Source organism: Chinchilla lanigera, unplaced genomic scaffold (assembly GCF_000276665.1).
Source record: "Chinchilla lanigera isolate Chin_1 unplaced genomic scaffold, ChiLan1.0 scaffold00006, whole genome shotgun sequence".
In the NCBI taxonomy this organism is placed as follows: Eukaryota; Metazoa; Chordata; class Mammalia; order Rodentia; family Chinchillidae; genus Chinchilla; species Chinchilla lanigera.
In genome coordinates this window covers 13,955,918-13,975,847 of record NW_004955407.1, presented here as the reverse complement: position 1 = coordinate 13,975,847, position 19,930 = coordinate 13,955,918, and the positions used below count along the sequence as shown (strand labels likewise).

The window sequence follows — 19,930 nt, the reverse complement described above, 5'->3', positions numbered from 1 at the left end:
TGTTCTTTTTGCTGCTATCTTTTTGAGGATTTTCTACCTGTGTTTATTAAGGAGATAGGCCTAGAGTTTTCTTTTAGTTTAGTGCTTGTCTGATTTTGGAATCTGAATCCTTGAATAAAAATATAAGTAAATAGTAAAGACAAATACAAGTAAGAGAAAACCCATGAAGAGGACATCAAACTGTTTGATAAATCCTGCTATGATTTTTGGTATTGTTCTTTTTTTTTTTTAGTAAAATGTAGATTCCTATCATCAATAAGATGAAATTAAGGCTATTTATACAGTGCTCAACATTAATAGGTACTTATATCAAGATGTTAGAAAATTAAAAGTAAAAATTGCCCAGCAAGGGGTGTAAGTGGAGAGAAGGATAATGCATGCACTTTGAGATCAAAAGCTCAGTGAAATAATTCACACACACAATCACAGATATCACATGGCTTCTCTTACATGAGAAATCCAAAGTATAAATATTTTAAAAACCAAAAGAGAAGATAAATGATAGGAAACAAGAATCTAAATCTTTTGCAAATGTGTAGAGGACCAAGGGAGGTCAAGAGGGGGAAAGGAGGAGAAGTAAAAGGGAATTAATAATAATTAAGATGTACTATGTATATTTATCATCTCTCCATGATATATATAATTATATACTGAAAACATGTACTAATGAAAATTTAGAAGTTAAATGTAAAAGTTCGATATATAAAAAAAGCCCAAACAATTAAGGAATTACCCGCAGAATAGAGTGAAACAGTTACTCCACAGGCAATGTATTTGTTCCTGTTATTGGAAAGAAATATTGATATAAATAGCATATAATTAAAAACTGAGCTATTTTAACAGGGCTATATAAATTTTATATGATTTGATTTTCAAAAAACTTAAATTTTATGAAAATTAGCATAAACATATTTTGAATTACTCAATTGACTATCATAAAATGTACAGTGAAGTACTTCAAAGGTGGTATTTGGATGTCATTAGCTATAACAAAATGCAGCTATACATTTATTCAATCAGATATATAGACTGAGATACACACACACGAATGTGCATACACAAGCACATATGTATATCTTATCGATATAGGTTATTGGGTAACAGGGACCAATCAAAAGCTGAGTATGCAGATAAAGTACTTGTTCCCTTAGCACTTATATATCCCATAAGAGTTTGTGGGATGGTAGCCAATATGTCCAGAGATAATGACAGAGCATGTCTAGTTATTCACAACAAAGAGTAGCACAATGCCTTTTAAGAGACAATATTTAGAAACATACATGATAAGAAAAACACCATTTAGAAACATACATGATGAGAAAAACACCAAAAACAGTAGACCAAAGAGAAAGGTAGTCAGTCACTAGTTAGTGTAAGGACCCTCGACAGGAACATGCATTTGGTGCTAGAAGAGAGAACATTGTGATGCAACTTGAAGAAAGTCTCTGTGTGAGATGGGCAGGTAATGTGGTCCAGGACAAAGAACAAAAAGCGACCCATGATTTTAAGTTCCAACATTTCCATTAAAAACATAATTTTAGTGCCTAAGTGAATAAAGAACTATAACAAAAGAAAGCTTCTATCTTGGGGTTACAGGAATTTCTTCAAGAAATGAGAACAGCTTATGCTACGATTCTAATGGTAGATATAAAAAGTGGATGGATTGACCTGGTAAATAGGGGAGAGAAGAACGTGAAGGAATCAGAGGAAAGTGAAGGGACCCTGGCAACACTGTAATCAATGGCTAGGCTCTGATCCCATTCACTAAACAGTGGTGCAGGGGAGCCAGGAATCATGAGTTATGGTTTAGATGTTTACATTTTGAGTATATATCTGTGTCATCTAAGTGGAAAAGTAAACTGGTCAAGAAAAATTAATCTAAAGACTCAGTGACTTTCAGGGAAATCAATAACAGAAAAAAATAATTCTTTGGATATTTAAGTGACTATGAGTTAGTCTTACAAAAGTAAGTGCCCTGATTTATAATTACACTGCTAAATTTATTGTAAAGATTAAAATATATCTTGTAAACAGCTTACTCAGATTATTTAAAAGGCCTAAACCACCAAAAGCAACACATTTTATTTAATTTAGTAATTTACATAACTTTGCATTTATAATCAAAATGTTATAAATATAATAAAATTTAAGTACTTATTCACATCCAACATAATTTCCATGAATACTCTAAAATAACTTTTGACATTTGTATGATTTCTATGATTCTTTGATTACTTTGCATCAAAATATTATTAATTTTCCATTCTCCTGCTTTCTACAGAAATTGTAGTTACTAAACTTTCACCAGAAATTATGCAGTTAAACAGTTCCCTACAACTTACATGTGAGTTGGATTTATAACACTGATCTTACTTAAACAAATTTCTTTGACTTTTGTTTTTTCAATGTAAAATATGGTTTTATTTAGCTTTTCAGATTTAAAATAAAAATGTTGAAGTGTAATTTACTTTTAAGAGTTAAATGCTTTGAGCAAGTCACAATGCCTTATATTTTATACATAAATACTTGGGAAATAGAAAATGAGGCTTTTGTCACTATTTTTAAAGTTAGTTTTTTAAAAAAATCAAATGTATAGCTGACTCTGGGGAAATAAATACTTTAAGATAAAAAGATGGAATTCTTTACGGATTTTCTGTGATGCTAAGTGATGATTTAATGATAGTTTCCAGCAGGAGAGAATTCCTCTTATTAAGTTGCATGTTTCTTTGATTAATCCTTAGCCATGGTTTTCTACCAGCTCTCATTGGTGGCCTGCCAGCTTCACTCAGGAGGTCTTCTTGGCAGGAGCTTATCCTCATAAATAAATGAATGGTGTCACCCTGAGTCTTACCCCGTCTCACTCCATCTCACCAGACAATCCAAAATGACCTTAAAATCTAGATCATGTCATCAGCCCCCTCTTTCCTTTACCTCAAAATTTCTAGAGGTTTAGTTCAGGTAACATAAAACTGAACCTTTTCCAAGGTTTTTCATGTGCTAGCATTGCTCCCATTTTCATTTCTCATCAGACTGCGCCCATATCATTTAAACTCTGGATAATCCTGACCTTTATTCTGCTATCTGAAAACAGATAGATGGCCTCCTGCCATGGCTTTTCTTTTTCTTCTTCTTAGAACCTTGAATCCCTGGTTCTCTCTATGTTGTGAAGTCTCCATTTAACTGGCATCTCCTCATGGACACATTCCCTGACCAGTTATGCCAAACTGACTCATTAACCTCCTGTTTCCAGACATCACATCTATCTTTCCCCTAGTTTTATGTGCCTAATACTTACCAGTATGTAAAATTATTTTGTTTCAAATTTTGTATGTATTTCTATTCAAAATATTATTTACTTTTACAATATCAAGCACACTTTTCTGTAACTATTGCTTAAAACAGTGCCTGCCACATTGAAGAGAATCAGTATTTATTAAATTAATGATGAAAGGGAGAGGTTTTTTTTGAGTTGGGTACAGGAAATCAAACTCAGAACCTCACGCTTGCCAGGCAGGCACTGTGCCACTAAGCTATATCCCCAGCCCAGGTAGGTTTGAAGGACAATGGAAAAGCTTTTCACCTACTGGAATGAGCTCCCAAAGGCTGATGGAATTCCCACAGTGTATCGTTTTTTAGAACTGCCATTAAAATGCTCATTTTTTTGCTAATTTGATATATTGGGATGAGGCAGATGATATTATCATCAAGTACTTGCCAAAAATCCTAAAATAATTATAGAAAAGGAAAAAGAAGGCAATTAGCATGCTAATAAATATCCATCATGTTCTGGAATTTGAAAAATTTAATTTCTTGATTAGAGATAGTTCACCATAGACAGTAGCTGCAGAGGTGCAGGTACTTATGAGCTGCCTTCAGTTCCCTTCACACCCCTCATATCATGGGATACTTTGAGATGGGCTGCTAAGGAATTGATGTCTTTGTCAAAGGAAGTAGTCCTCCTTTCCTCCAACAGGATGAAATTACTTATGTGTGCACTCATTGGAATAGATTATGTCTCTGAAATGATATTATTGCCTTTTATAGATGAAGGAACTGCAGCTCAGTGGGAATAAGTTCTTTAAAGTTCAGTGTTCTGAATGTCAGAACAAGAGTTCACCTCTCTGCTGTCACGCTCTCTGCTCGTGGCAAGGCTGTGCCACCTCATAGAATGCTTCTTGACATCCTCTCTGGGACCTTCCACAGACGCATAGAACAATGTGACAAAATCAAACTTTGCATTGTGCTGCTTTTCATATTTTGTCCATTTTAGAAAGCAAACCTCTATTTTATCCAGTGATTATTCCTCTTTTGCATATCTAGCAATTTATCAAAGCCTATGCATCTTTTTCCTACACATTCCTTGTGAAGGTCGTAGTTTGTTCTGGGGTCAGCTTTCCCTTTCTTTCCCACTGTTGTGGTTTAATCTTTTATCTCTACCTTCCAGATTCCACTATCCAAAAGAACTGCCGATTACTACTCCTCATTGTACTGTCATGACTGACAGTGACTTTCTTATGGGAAAATATCAGCACTCATTTTTCCCCTTAAAATATTAATTCCAGTTAGTCTCCAGGATAAAATTCAAATGTCTTGGTTTAATTTATGAAGTTCTTCACTTTTCAGGGTTTGCCTTCTGCTCAGGAACACACAGTGTGGTCTTTCTTGAACTTCCCACTATATCAGTGTCATAGGCTTCGCAGTACCCAGGCTTTCATGCTTACAGACCCTCACTCAGTCTAGATACTCTTCTGACCAACTTCTCTTCTTTCAATTATCAGCCCAGATGCCATATCTCTAGAGATTCTCCATGGACCTCTGCATTTCACTTACAGTCATATTTTCTGTTTTCCCCTTTCAATACCAATTTAACAGCCTATATTTACTAAAATAAAATATTTCATTATAGATGCTTAAGAGCAGAAAATGACTCCTTTTCAACTGAGTGAAGCAAGATTCTGGAAACTTAACACAATACCAAATATGGATTTCTTAACACAGGTTAATTGAAAGCATTAAAAGAACTAAGTGGGAACTTAAGTCTTTTTCGATATTTTGTGTATTTTTATTGGTCTTGCTAAACGTCCAGAAAAGGAAATCTTTTTGACAGAGCCAAACTATATTTCTCCTGGGCCCAGTTATCTCTGGAGTTACCTTCAAGTTTACGGTAACCCAACACTGAAATGGTCTACCTGCCATCTCCTTGTTTTTAATGCTTTATTCTTCCCCAAGAAATGAAACCCCTCAGGCTTGATGTCATAACCATCACAGAATCTTAGGGAAGATGGGATGGAGGGATAATGAGGTTACCTAGTCTAATCTTCAAAAGAGCCCAAATCATCTATTTTGACAGGTGTAGTAGTCTGTGATAATTCATTACCTCTCTGTAAATGTGCTGTGACAAATTTTATGAAAGTAATGAAATTTTGTAATCCCAACAGCTCTGCTGTGATCTCTGTTATTGAATATGTTTTCTTGGTGATAAGGAACCTAGTGAGAAGAGATTAAAACTGCTCTTTTAATGAGATTGAGGATGAGGGTTGGTTCTGATTTACAGTATGATAGTAAATTGGCTGCAAGTGAGGAAAAGAGTTTATGAAATTGGTTGTTATAAAGCATAACCACAGTGGAAGATTTGCTAATTACTTTATGAATGAGGCTCAGCATTAAGGCCTTTCTTTTCATTTAGAGTCTTGCTATAATTCAAAGTTTGAAAGTTGGCTATTCAAGTAAAAAGAAAGAAAAAAGTAAATAACACTTTTAAATAATTGAAAGTTCTTAGGAAAAGTTAAGGGGAAGAAAGTTTATTATCTGCTCTTAATGAATTTCTTTCTTCAGTTCAAGACCCAAAGAGATAAATGTGATCATTCAAACCAATTATATTCTAAACTTTCCTCACCTTTACAGTTCTTTGCTACTCTTAACTCACTAAACATTCCTTCTTTCTAAATCTCATCTGAAAACTATTAATGAAGGTAGTTAATATAATTTAGCAATTCTCTTAACAGAATGAATGCTATGTAAGAATCAAAAATTATCACAAACACAGTAAAAATGACTCATTCTGACTGGAAAATACTAACCCCAACTCCATGGCCTTATAACCTGGAACTTACATTATCTCAAGGAGGCAACTGGAAAAAATTTGAAAGTCAACATAAGAAATTTTAATTAACTGATATAACTTTTCAACTTTTGTCTTTGTTAAAGTTCAGCCTCTCTGTCTCATAATTTTACAAATATAATGTAATATTTCACACACAGTATGAAGACATACGTTGCACACAAGTACCTTTGGTCATAGCAGTATTTTCCCATTTTTTAACCTTATTAACATAACAATTCATATTGACCGGTAACTGGGAAACGTTTTCCTCCAGAAAGAATTACAGGCTAAACCTCACAAATGTGCATAGCCTCAATTCCAGAACTGTTTCCTCCTATCATCATTATCTGCTCCTTTAAAGCTAGTGTAGATTTCAAACAACTTTTTGGGTATACAGAAACCTTAGATGAATTTAATGTCTTCAGTATTTTGAAAATAAGGATATGACTTTTATTCATCACTTTCTTTCACGAAGTCCAGCAACAAAACATAATTTGGATATCAAAATTATGTAAATCTAACATGTAAAATGGGAAAAGATAAAGTGAAACATTTCTACGACTAAAGAGAAAAGAAAGTATTGCTAGTTGGTTCCATGTTATCAAAACTAAATACAATGGTGGACAACTGTAAACAGAGAGAAGGGGCTCTGACCCAGGATAAGTTTTACTGAATGGACCTGTAATTTATACTGGGTAACCAATTTCTCTTCGTATGATCCCACCTGTCTGCTTTAAACCTTCTCAATCATTCATCTTTTTAAAAATACTAGAAATATCCCTGGCTTTCATTGGAGAATAAATTTCTTTGCTGCCCCTACTGAGCTTTTATAGTAAAGGAAAAATAAAAGCCAATTATTAAACACTATTGAAAAAAAATTGAAGTTTTGTTTGTTTTTTATTTTTTGAATTCAATGAAACTAGTGAGAAATGACTCAGTCATGTCTGTGGCCATGTAAACTTAAAAGCAAAAGACCTAAACACAGACCCATAGCTGGAAAAGAAGACTTTGGAAATACCTGGCAATGCCAAGACTGTTAGTGGCTCTTGCTTTTCTCATTAAAACTTTCAAGGTGAGTGAGTATGTGCTCTAAAATATCACCATTTCAAATCCAGCTGGCTTGAAACATTTCACAGTCAGCCCATTGATACCATCTTAAGGGACACACAGCTGGAACTTCTCTCATATGAGCCTAATGACTTTTCCCCTTAATACTCTCCCTCCTTCCGTTCCGCCTTTGTAGACAGCACAACACACTGAGTGTTGATTTATACCAGGATACAGGCTGTTCTGGCCTTTTCTTTGTCCAGATTGTATGAAGGTCACGGTGAACAACAACGTTTCTCATGTACTTATGCGCTGTTAGAGAAGCCAGGACTTCTCTCAGCTTGAGCTTATTATTTGGAGATTTGAGTCCTGCTTTCTCTGAGCTGCTTGATTTATTTTTTTTTCTTTCCCTTAAATTAAAAATACTCCTGGTGCCTATATATTTCATATGTGTTTTCATCAAGTTTTTAAGTTTTATTTGCTTTTTGACTTCACTTCACCTCTGACATTAAGGGGAATGTAAATTGCATTAAGGGGAATTTTTTATCATATTAAACAAATAACATCTCTAAAATGTAACTCTACTTCTTTATCTACTGGATTTCTTTAGTCCTGTTTTTTTAAAAAATCATGGACATATAGGAATGGAGAGAAACTAAACATCATCAACCTTAGCCCTCATTTAATGTTTAAACATCTGGAGTTCCGCTCGAACATGTCTTGCAATGTGGAGCTCATTTCCTTGTTAGGCGGCTCATTCTACTTTCCAATGGCCTATATTGTTAAAAAGTCTACATTTTTATCAAAACTAAAACTGCTTCTTTTTACATTTCATTTATTTTTACTTTTCAAGCAATATTAAACTTCTAAATCCTCTCTTACCAGGCACCTGTTTTATATTATATGTTCCTTCCTCTAACTACTTCAAATACTTTCTCACTGCTACCATAGGGCTATGAAACAGCCTTTGTGCACTAACATCTTTTCTTATCAATTTACTCTAGATTTTTAACTTTCCTAACTTGCAAATCCAGTACAGCATGCCATTATATGCAGGACAGAATATAACTTCACTATAATTTATTATAAATACTTTAGTGTATTACAAGTAGTAAAATCTAAGCTTATAATTAGCATTTATAGAAGGCACATTGTGTTGCAGTTTCTTATTAATTAAAGATCACTAAAGTAATTTACATAACTTCTATGACACAGAGCCTAAATAGGTTTCTATAACCGAATTAAAGCAATTGGTTACATTTATTTTTATTACATTTCACATGGATAGATTTTACCTAATCGTTCTCAAAGATGTCTGTCAAAGTGCCAGGTAAATGCAGAATAGAAACTTCTGTCAAGTAGAGAAAGCAAACTTTGATGCAGCATGAGAGACTTTAAAACTAAGCAATATATTAAAAACGTACCTTCTACTTGTTGAAAGAAAATATTATACAGGAATGAAGATAAAAGAAAAGAGGAAACATTCTTTCCCAGCCTCTGGACTAGAAAACATACATATTTTGCAAGTAGCAAAATATAGGAGAACATATTGTGAGACACTAAAATTTAATAAAATAACTGTATGTTAATTATTGTAACAACTCACTCAAAAAATAAATCTTCACTCTAATGGTAAACAAGAAAACAATCATTTAATGTAAAATCAAAATACTAAATCATAGTTTGGCATTTCTATGTGTCAGATGCAGGTTATCCCAGGAAGGCAGGTTATGTAATTCACATACATGTAGCTATGGGAGTCTATTTGTAAACTCTAATCATTTTGCACTCATTCAGAAACAAAAATAGAACAAGCACAACTGTGGTTTAAATACATAAAGTAATGCCTATTTCCTATTTCTACCAAAAGTAAGATAGGATGAACATGGCTTAATTACTTTTCTAAGAGAAAAAATGGAATATTTTTCCAAAAATATTTCTTGATCACATAGCAGGCGTAGTTCCGGTTTCCAGGCTAACTAAAGCAAACACCTGGGAGAATAGCATTCTTAGCACAATGAACAGTTAACAGAAATTCTGGAACATTCTTGAGGTACTCAGGGACCCATAGAAAAGCAATTATGGATCAAATACAATGATCATGAAGCAAAAATGGCAGGGAGAAGAGGTCAGAGAAACAATGACAATCCAAATTGTAGCCCCTTGTAAGTCTTTGAGAGGACCACAGCTTTCACTTCAGTCAGATGATAAAGCATAGATGGATATTGGCAGAAGAGAAATGTGAATTAGCTTACATATTAGGAGGATTATTTTGGCTGCTATGTGGAACATAGCTTGTAAGAGAAGAGCATATGTATAACATCAGGAAGAAAAATCAGGAAGAATTTAATGACAGTAAACTATATGTGTGGTTGTGGTATCATAAAACAGACTAACAGACAAAGAATTAGTGATGAGTTGTTGAAATTCTAATATTTGGAGGTTAACATGGAAGGTGCACTGGAGTGATTTTAAGAAAGATCACGATGTCCATGAAGATTTTGCTCCCTCAATTTTGTACCCAGAAAAAAAATCCAAATAAATAAATATAGCAAGGGCAAGAGCTCCAAAAATTGTGAGCCAGCAATTAAGCTCTATTTTTTTCATAAATCAAGGAAGCAATCTTTGATGAAGAGCAAATAATGCATCTCTAATTTTGTTCTGTGCATGTTTGGAATATGCTAAATGTTGTTCTGGTGTTATGATTATGTGATGCATTAAACTAAACCACTCTAGAAATCTCAGGTAACATCAAGAAAAAAATCCTTAAATCTTATAAAGTTGCTGTGATCTTAAATATAACATTCAAAATCATGTCCTTTGGGAAGCAAAAGACTGGAAAATTCTGCTTTTCTCTTAATAATATTTTTCCTTTTGCTTTCAGTGCAACAAAGATTGCCTATTTGCTAAGTGAGGAAATATTTACTATCCATTTTTGTTAGTGGAAACTGACATGACAAATGTGCTCATGGTCTGAAATCAAGTTTAAAAGAAGAGGTAAATTTCAGACAATAAAATCTAGTTCTATTTTCCTGGAAGTTATAAATATATATCCTGGGGTATGCAACCTTCTTAAATGGCTCACAATACCCCCACATTCTTAGTAGGGTTCACCTTTTTGCGTATTCCTCTACCTGGAGTGTAAGTTGGACCTAGTGATTTGCTTACAATGAAGCATATGTGCAACGTGATGGATGCCACATTCCTGATTAGGTGACCAAATCGTATGACCCATTTTAGCTAGCATTCTCTCATACTGGTGTTTTGATCTCCCTCTTTTTAACTTTCTGGTATGATTGTAAAATAGGGAAATCCAAATAACAAGAACTGAGATAGTCTCCAGCCAGCAACTCAGAAGAAGCTGAGGCCTCCGTCCAAGGGCTCATAATGAACTGAATTCTAGCAATGAACATCAATTACTGTAAGATTCTTCACAAAAGAGGGTTGAGCTGATTACAGTCTTGGGATATGCTAGAACCAGAGGACACAGGTAAGCCACATCTGGATTCCTGACTCAGAAACTGTGAAATCATAAATGTGTATTGTTTTTGTTTATGTTGTCTTCCTTTCAATGTTAGGGATTAATCCCAAGGCCTTATAAATGTTAGACAAGTACTCTATGACTCAACTACATTCCCAGCCTCTATAAATGTGTATTGTTTTAAATGACTCAGCTTGGGAGTAAGCTGTCATGCAGTGATAAGTAACTAACACATAGCACATTTAGTCCCTGGATGGAATTAAGAAAACTATTAAGCAGTGAATATGTAGATTACTCACTTTTAAGTAGAACACCCACAGCTTACATGTTCTGCCTTTCTACGCCATTTTTAAGGTCAGATCATCTATAAAGGTTGTAGCAACTGAATTGGTTTTTGAAAACAATAACTCCAGGAATACTAGTTTGAAATGATGATTCAGACAGAAGAAAAATATGTTCAATAGCTAAAACATAAGCTATAGCTTCCCATCTTACTCAGACCTATACCTAAGTAATAAAATGTGGGAACAAGCGTGGATTCATTGATTATTCTACACTGTGAACACGATTTGTGATTTCAAGAGTCATTACACTCAAAGAAGAATGCTGTAATGGGCTGGGGATTTAGCTCAGCGGCAAAAGCGCCTGCCTGGCATGCGCAAGGTCATGAGTTCGGTTCCTGGTACCAGAGAAAAACCAAAAAAAAACAAAACAACAAAAAAAAAGAATGCTGTATTCTCTCAAGAGTCTGTGAGATGGAAAGAAATTTTCCAGTTTTTGCTTTTCTTAAACCAGATTTCATCTTCCAATTGCTAAAATTCAACTAGTTTACACTTAACTTGTACTGAATAGAAGACTGATTCTAAGTGACTGTGTCTTAGTTACAGCAAGTAATTTCCTTTTGTATACAGACATTAAAATTTTTCATGAAATATTTTATAAGAAAAGTTTAATACGTATGGTAAAATGTTAATGAAGTAGAAGCCTGGTATATCACTAGTTCTACACAATGGACGGATAATGGAAAAGGATTTCTCCTAAGGGTTTAGCTTCCATAAGACACGGGAAGATTTTTGCTTTATATACAATTCACCTAATCAATTAAGTTCTGGTATAAGTTTGAACTAAAGTACTATTCTCAGTGGAAATAGCTCTCACCTATTAACAGCAGAAAATGGGACAACTATTTACTTTGTATGCTTATTTTTTGAAGATTTAAGAAGATATTTACTCAATTTCACTTCATTCTTCTATATTAGCCCTTCTGGCTCTAGTTTTAGACTTTGAGAAGTATTTTTAATGCTGCATTTTGTAGTTTGTTTATTTAGAAGTCTTTACCTGTCACTTACTAGCAATGTGATCTTCAAGAAAGTGTCTTATTCTCTTGGATTTTAATTTTCTTTTAAATTTGGATTTTAAATTTCCTTTCTCTAAAATAACGATCATAAATTTAGGACCTGTGGCTTGATTTTCAAGTGATCATGCAAGATAAGAAAAACCGGGATTTATTGACATAAATTTTAATTTGAAAATATAAAGGGATTAGTGCTATATTGTGAAGTATAATTGTATGATGGAGTAGGAATGAATATTTGCTCTGTCACTTGAGGAAAGAAAAGAGATTATTATGATAAATTTGTATTAGATTAAGTTGACTGATCACTTATCTTTTAATATTAGAATATACATAGAAATTTACTAATTTAATAAAACCAATAACATTCATAAATATAAATTACTGTATCCTTCAAATGAAAAGTTGACAATAAGTGGCTCAAATATGTTGAATTAAAATACTAGATTTGCCACTTGAATCTATGCATTAAAATTCAGTCTGAAAAGAAATTACATAAAATGTAAATATTTCCAGTTTTCCCATGGAGCTCACTAAACTTTGGCCTTGGCTAAACCTTTGCAAGATGTTCTCTGTGCATTTTATCACTCTCTTGCAAAAGATGGAAGACCAGATACATGTATTCAAAGCATGATTTTCCTGAGTGTGCGGGCAGGGAAGACCTCTAAGTTCCCTGCCTTCTGCTTCTTACGTAACCAAGAATAAATATATTGGTCAAAGATGACATTTCCTTAAGAATAGCATCCAAGTAGAAAGGACTTCTGTTTGCATAAACCAGGGGTCAGTCAGCTTCTAGCCATGGAGGCTGTCTGGGCCCATTACTGACTGCAGGTAGTTTGTGATAACCAGGGCCTTCCAGACTTCCCACTTAGGTTTCTAATAATATTCTCCAAACAACAATTTCCTTTATAATGTCAATGAAATTATCTTGAAAATAAGAGACACTTTAGGTAAGATGTTTCATATTTATCTAAAAATTTCATTTTTATAAATTTTTATTTTTTTATTCATTTTTATTCTTTGGCAGTACTGGAGACTGAATCAGGATCTTTGCACTGAACTACATCCCCAGCCCTTCTTAATTTTGGTATTGAAAGTTTTTCTAATATGTGTCCAGCTTGGTTTTATTTGTTAATATATGTAGAGAATCTTATGGTACAGCCACCAAAATAAAGGCATTCCTACATTACTTTCTTGTGTAATACCCGTTAAAATTATAAAATATATGAGGTACAAATGAAAATTCTTCTATTTTCTATGAAAGCATTAAAAATCAATTTAACTACACACTTAATCTATAAATAGCTTCCAAGAACAGTGGTACTAAGACCAATTAGTTGCATGATGCCTAAACTAGATGTCTGTCTTTCTGTGTGTGTGTGTGTGTGTGTGTGTGTATGTGTTTGTCTGTCTGTTTGTATGTGTGTGTATGTTACTTTTTGTTCTAAGTCATTTTTGTTCACTTCAATGATGAGTCCTTGGCTTTCTCTTTTTATCCTGTTCTGAGGCATTAACATCGCATACAGCCCAGGTGTGAGGTACTCAAAGTTGTGGACAATACCATTGTCAGACTGAGGAAATATAGGCTTCTGGCTTGGGTCCTGCCTACAGTTAAAGGGTTCCACTATGGTCTTTTTCTAGCTGTCCTTTTCCCCTGAGGTGAGGAGCTCCATAAGCTGGGAACAGGACAACCTGAAGTGCAGATACTCACCTTACCCTCTAAAATATATCTCAGGTACCGTGTATTTCACAATTTCTTTCCAAATGGGCCTGTGTGCACTCCTGAGCTGTTCACAGTCATCTTTACCTAAGTCATCCTTCCTGGTCTATATCATGTATGTATGGACAGGTCAGTGTCTCCTGCTTTTCACATCTGGTGTTATCTCCAGTCCTCTCCTGAGTGCAGAAAAAATCTGTGACTGTTTTTAGTCAGTAAAATCTGAGAATCATAATAGAATGTCACTCTTGTGACAAAGGTGATGATTAAGTACTCCCTTGTTTTGTATATTATATTATATCATATTATATTACACCTCATGGGCAACAAATAATGGTTCAGTCAACAACTGACCATATACATCATTGTGGTCTCACAAGATTATATTGCCCAGATAGGGTGTAGCTGTCTTAGTTCATGTAAATACACACTACGATGTTTACAGAATGATAAAATCACCTGAAAACTCATTTTCTCAGAATGTACTTCATCATTAAGCCACACATGATTGTATATTACAATCTATTACTCCTAATGACTTATGATCTTTCCAACATTGTGATGGATTTATTGGAATACCAAATGCATTTTTCATTTGAGATAGGCTCATTGGTACATAACTTCCTAATAGGTGGCAGCATCTGAACTACACCAGATTTGGTCTTACTACCTGAACCATGGAGAGTATTTCCTCTCCTTTTAGCCTATGAAGAAGGAAGCCATGGATCCTCACATGTGCAGTACACTTAAGAAAGTGAAATCTTCCAAGTCTTCCATCTTGTGGGAAGTTGGCAATGGATCCTTCCCCATTAAGCCTTCAGCTGAGAACTCTTTAGGGCTGAACCTCTAATTACAGCCTGGTAAGAACTATACTGAGGATGCAGAAAACCATGCTTTGACTTCTAACCTAAACAAACTATAACATGATGAATGTAGATGTTTAAAGTCACTAAGTCTATGGTATTTTTTTGTGCAACATATAAAACTGACGCGTACCCTAAGTCTGAGGTATGGCCCAGGCAGGGTGGTGGGAAGGACTGAACGCAGTTTGGACAAGCCAGCTGCTGTGGTGTCCGTAAGCACTGCACGAGGCTGGTGAAATGAAGAGGAGCCAGGAAGGCGGGCACTGAAGGGAGTGGAGAGGCAGCGGGGGTGTCCCCCCACTGAACCATGGTCTGACAGAGAACTCCAAGGAGTACTACAGCCACAAATACAATTGTAATCCTCTTGGTGATGGTGAAGGTAGGAGATTAGAACAATTTTCCTTTTAAAAGCAGGATTTACAGCTTCTGCTTATGAAAATATGGCGTGTGGGTCTCCACTTTTGGGCCTCTTCATTCTCCTCTGGGTCATCCCTGCTAATCAGCCCAGTGCTGGCACTGTCAGGGTTAGCCTCTGAGGTCTAATATCTTTAGATTCTCAGCAGAGCACTCCTCCCTGCCACTCTCAGTCAACGTTATTTCAACAGGGCCCAGAAACCTAGCTTACGTTCCCGCTTCTACATAGCTAAATAGAAGCATATTCTGCTGAAGAACATGGAGAAATTCCTGAGAACCTTCAAAACTGGGAAAAAGAAAGCAAATTAGACCAAGGTATTCTCTCCTCCTCTCTTTCTAAGCAGAAAAAATTCATTTTGCACTGTGCTGCTTTTTCCTGAAGTTAGAAGGAGGAAGCTGATTTTCTGCAGTACAGTCTCTTCCAAGCATCCTCACAAAGGTGCAGAAATTCTTCCTTTGTGTTAAGTTTTTCCATCATCAAAGCAAACCTGGTTTTTCCCTCTGCTCTATTAATTTAGAGAAGGGGAGTCAGGATGTGAGTGACCTTTTCCACTGCCTTCCTCTCCACTGTTCTCCAGGCAGAAGGGCAGAGCTTTCTGGTACGCCTTCACAGCACCATGCGTAATTTGGGTCTACAGTCAAGTTCCATGACCTTGTCTGATAGGACTGAATTTTGATTTGGTATATAGGTTGTAGAGGTCATTGTTATTTTATGGCTCAACAATAGCCCTGAAACAAAACTGAATAATGGTCTCTTTGTTATAGACCCACTCTCCATTGCTGGGACTATAAAACTCACGGATAAACTTTGAAAAGGGGAAGGCTCAAAGGATCCATATAAGGGGATTAAACACATTGATTTAATGCCATTCAAATGCAAAACAAATTAAGCTAACAAAATCTAATCTAAATATTTTCCTGTTACCTTAATAGAGGTCATTTTAAAATACAAGTTTGTAGGCTGAATGCATTTTTGTTAGAGGCAATTATTACAACACACTATCTCAGATATTGTTCCAGCCAAATGATATGATTTTGAAACTGATGCGTAATAAATAATTTTAGAAAATGTCAAGTTAGACTGCCATATAGCAGCGAAAACATTCTGAGGCTGTACATACAACAATCACGTTAAAATATGCGGAGCTATTGAGAAAAGGAATGAAAAGTTAGATCAAGTAATCTAAATATTGGCAGAAGTAAGCATCTAGCAAAGCAGGGAGACTTAAGTGAATGTAGGAAGTGAAGTGAAGAGAGGAAGCCAAAGCTACTGGGGTCTGTCTTCTTCTTGGTCCAATATTTCAAACCCTATTAGGTAAGGAAACAGAAGGGAGAAAAAAAAGAGGCTGAGAAATAGGTTAGGGAGAGGTCACTTAATTAGTACTTAGGAAATTTAGTTGTGAGAATAAATTATGTTTATTTCAAGTGTCAGTGAAGTATAGAAGTATCCAATGGTCTGGTAAGATGGAGCTACAAGGAGCTGGTGTGTGGAGGGTCCCCTTGTCCTCTGGATAGCACTCCTCCTGAAAGAAAGACAAACACACAGGGGGTGCTGAACCCCAGTGCTTGAGATATATAGGACTATTCAGTAAAGTTTATTTGAAAATAAATCCCCAAGTGCTGTTGCCAAGTGACTAAATCCGGAGAGACATCGAGTAACTGGCAAAGAGAATCTGTGAGAAGTAAAGGAGAGTGGGCATCCTCCCACTCCTGTAAGGGACACTCCAGCAGAGCTGCCAGGGCTGTGTCTGGAGGCAACCAAGGTCCTGATGAGCAAGGCAGAGTGGAGAACTGCTGTGACCTAATTCACAAACGACACAGGAAAAGGTCTAGGTCCCTCATGGAGCAACTGCAGTGCACAGACTGCAAGCTAATGGGGCCAGTGGAGAACCCGGACTGGTACACACAGGAAGGACCCCGCGTATGAGCGACAAAAGTAACTGGGAGAGACCTAAAGGGAATTAAAAACACAGAAATTAATGCTGAGACAAAAACTTCTGAACATAGGATATAACTCATAACATGCCCTTATAGGTACGCCCAGGATTAATGTTTACCAGCAGTAGGCATTTGATAACCGAATGTGAGTCAAAGTCAAAGTTTGATCTATGAATAAAAATTTATTATTACTTTAAAATCTAACAAAGTTTTCATTCATTAGAATTTTATTTAAAGCATAAGACCATATATTGCTAGAAAGAGACTCAAGCAGCTGAGAACAATGATTATTCATGAGGAGTAGTTTGAAAGGGAAAGTTGACATATTTCTAACACTTTTTTTAACCTAAGTATGACTTTTGAACCATTTTCCATGAACATAATTCCTATTCATAAAATCCCCATAAAATTTAATTGTAAATAGAACAAAATAAACCTGTGCCTTCTACAAAACTTTTCCCCAGAAAATGAAAAGATTATACATGTACTATAAATGAGAGAACAGACAATTCTTGTTCATTTTAATAGTAGTAAAAATGAGATTACATGGCTAAACTTACGGGTTTCAGAATATAAACAGTGTGATGGGGAAGGTTTCAGAAGTCTTGTAAGGCAGTCTCCATTTCTCCCATCCACCTCCTGGGATCACTATCAAAGGATGATTCAGTTATGAGATGACAGTGAGTAGCCTCATTTTATTTTCCCCCAGTTGCACTGAAACTCAGATAGACAATGCGAAACTGGAGTTTTGAGCACAGTTGTTTTGCCATTTTTTCTAGGTTTCTAGCTTTATGTTTGTGCAGGTATTTTGTAGAATATATTTTAAAATTTGTAACCACCTTAAATATGCTGTGGTGATAGATGAGCTAAAGTTAAATGACCAAAGTCAAGTAAAATAATGGATAGGGCAATCAATTTCAAGGTAGTGTTTTCAAAAACTCTTAAGTAAAATTTATGTATGAAATTTTTCCAAGTGTATCCAGCGATGCATATAAACTATTTCACTTTTTTAAGTATTACCCATGGTAATTCATCTTCAGTCAATAAAGAAACAATTCTTTGTTAGTCAGTCTTAAAAGAAAGTTAAATACACCTTGATAAATAATGACATCTCGAGTATATATTAAGAGCTCCCCTACTTTAACAGCTTCCTTACCTGGGCAGTTGTAAATTTAAATTCTGGAGATAGAGCTGGGCTTGGATGTGCATGCCTATAATCACAGCATTCAGGAGGCTGAAGCAGGAGGACTGCTGTGAGTCTGAGGTCAGCTTGGGCTACAAAATGAGTTCAAGCCCAGCCTGAACTGCATGGTGAAACCCTGTCTCAAAAAGACAAGAAAGAAAAAAGTTTTTACGAATTCTGGAGATACCCTGAACCAGGCTGAAAATCCCAGCAGCACGGGTAAAGGAAGGCTATGTGGCTCTGCAAAGTGTGCTCTGCCTGGTGCTAAGTGATCACTTGCGGTTCACAACTGAGGCGTTTTGCCTCCCTGCCAGAGGCATATTTGTTAATGTCTTGGTAACTCTTAATTGCTGAAATATCTCAGAGATGGATCCTGGATTTTCATGTATTTTTAAGAGAGACACTCTCTCCAGAAGCTTTCAAGAATCATAAATTTTTAAAATACCTAAATATACAAAATTTCCAAATTAGATGTCAAGCAAAGATCTCAAAATTCCAGGAGGACTTGTTTGTTCAACTACTGAGTTTCTGACAGTTTTTGTTGCAATTCCTCAAGCTAGTACTAGGTGACAGTAATGCTACTAATTTGTAACTTTTTTACAATGTAAAAAAGTAAATATTAAAACTATGTACAATGTAATTATCAAAACTAAAATATTTTAGTTGCTGAAGTTGAGGAGATGGGTGATACCAACACTACGTAGAGGCCAGGACTGTTATACAGCCTACGACGTACAGTCTCCACATCCAAATGTGAATAGGTACCCGGTTGAGAAATCCTTGTCTAGATCTGTTCTCCTTCTCTTTGATTTTGCTGCCTCTCTACTGGGAGTGTGAGACAACAGAACACCCCTTGCTCTCTTTGCTCAGCTTGACAGTAAGGTGAAAGAGGAGAACTAGTTAGCTCCTCTGTCTCCTCTGTTTACGGCCACAGTGGCAGAAAATGTTCACATTGAGGAATGCTCACACCCCCTGAAGTTATGGAATGAAAGACATGATTTTCATGCCGTATTCGTCCTCTCAACATAGAGATTGACAGTAAGCTGTTTGTTGAATGGGGGGGAGAGAGGGTAATATGCAGACGTTAAAGTAATTAATTAACATTGTTAACATATTATTTCACTCTGTATGTACGACAGTGATAGTATTTATGAAGCATCTATTTTAATTTGTCATATAAAGAACCTAAACAAAATGTGCAAAATAAAATACATGTAAGACAAAGGTGTGACCATGGATGACAAAATAAAGTGACTGTGAAGTCACTGAATGAGATTAGAAACCCTCAAAGAATATGGATAACTAAATCTATGAATTTTCTTCAAGCCTAAGTTTTGCTTTCAACATTAGCTCATTATTCAGTTTTATTTTTAATTAGGGGAGGAGATAATATTGAGGCAAATATTACAGTGCAGAGTTGTTTGATTTTAATACTTTCTCCTTCTAAGAAAAACTCTTTGAAGCACAAAAATATATTCCATACCTAACTATAGACAGAGTCCATCATCATTAGTGTAGAAAGACATAGGAAAAATACTAGGAATTATGGCAGTAACCCTTTCTCCTTATAAATGTATTTACTCCTTTTTTGTAAACACCGGTTTCATATAACATGCTAAGCTATTGGATCTGGTGCAATTGGCTTCCCAGAAAACTATGACTAGCTAAAAAAGAGTATCCAAGTTTTTCTATTTCAATGCCCTAATAAAAACAAGCCAGTACCTTAAACAAGAAACATAAAGTAAGCTTTTATTTTCTCATGAGACAATTATTTTTCTAGAAAAGTCCCTTAAATGTTTCAAATAATCAGTATCACTCAGCGTTTTGAAG

At 35.4% G+C, this 19,930-nt stretch overlaps 1 long non-coding RNA gene across 1 annotated transcript in view; it reads right to left on the bottom strand.

Annotated features, from left to right (window-relative positions):
- Positions 1-18,175, bottom strand: part of LOC106146910 — a 29,559-nt gene extending 11,384 nt beyond the window's left edge. The window contains exons 1-2 of the long non-coding RNA XR_001231539.1: positions 18,074-18,175; positions 17,478-17,565 (exon numbers count right to left, since the gene is read on the bottom strand). This is a non-coding gene — a long non-coding RNA (uncharacterized LOC106146910). The remainder of the gene's footprint in view (positions 1-17,477; positions 17,566-18,073) is intronic.
- Positions 18,176-19,930: the final 1,755 nt, after the last annotated feature.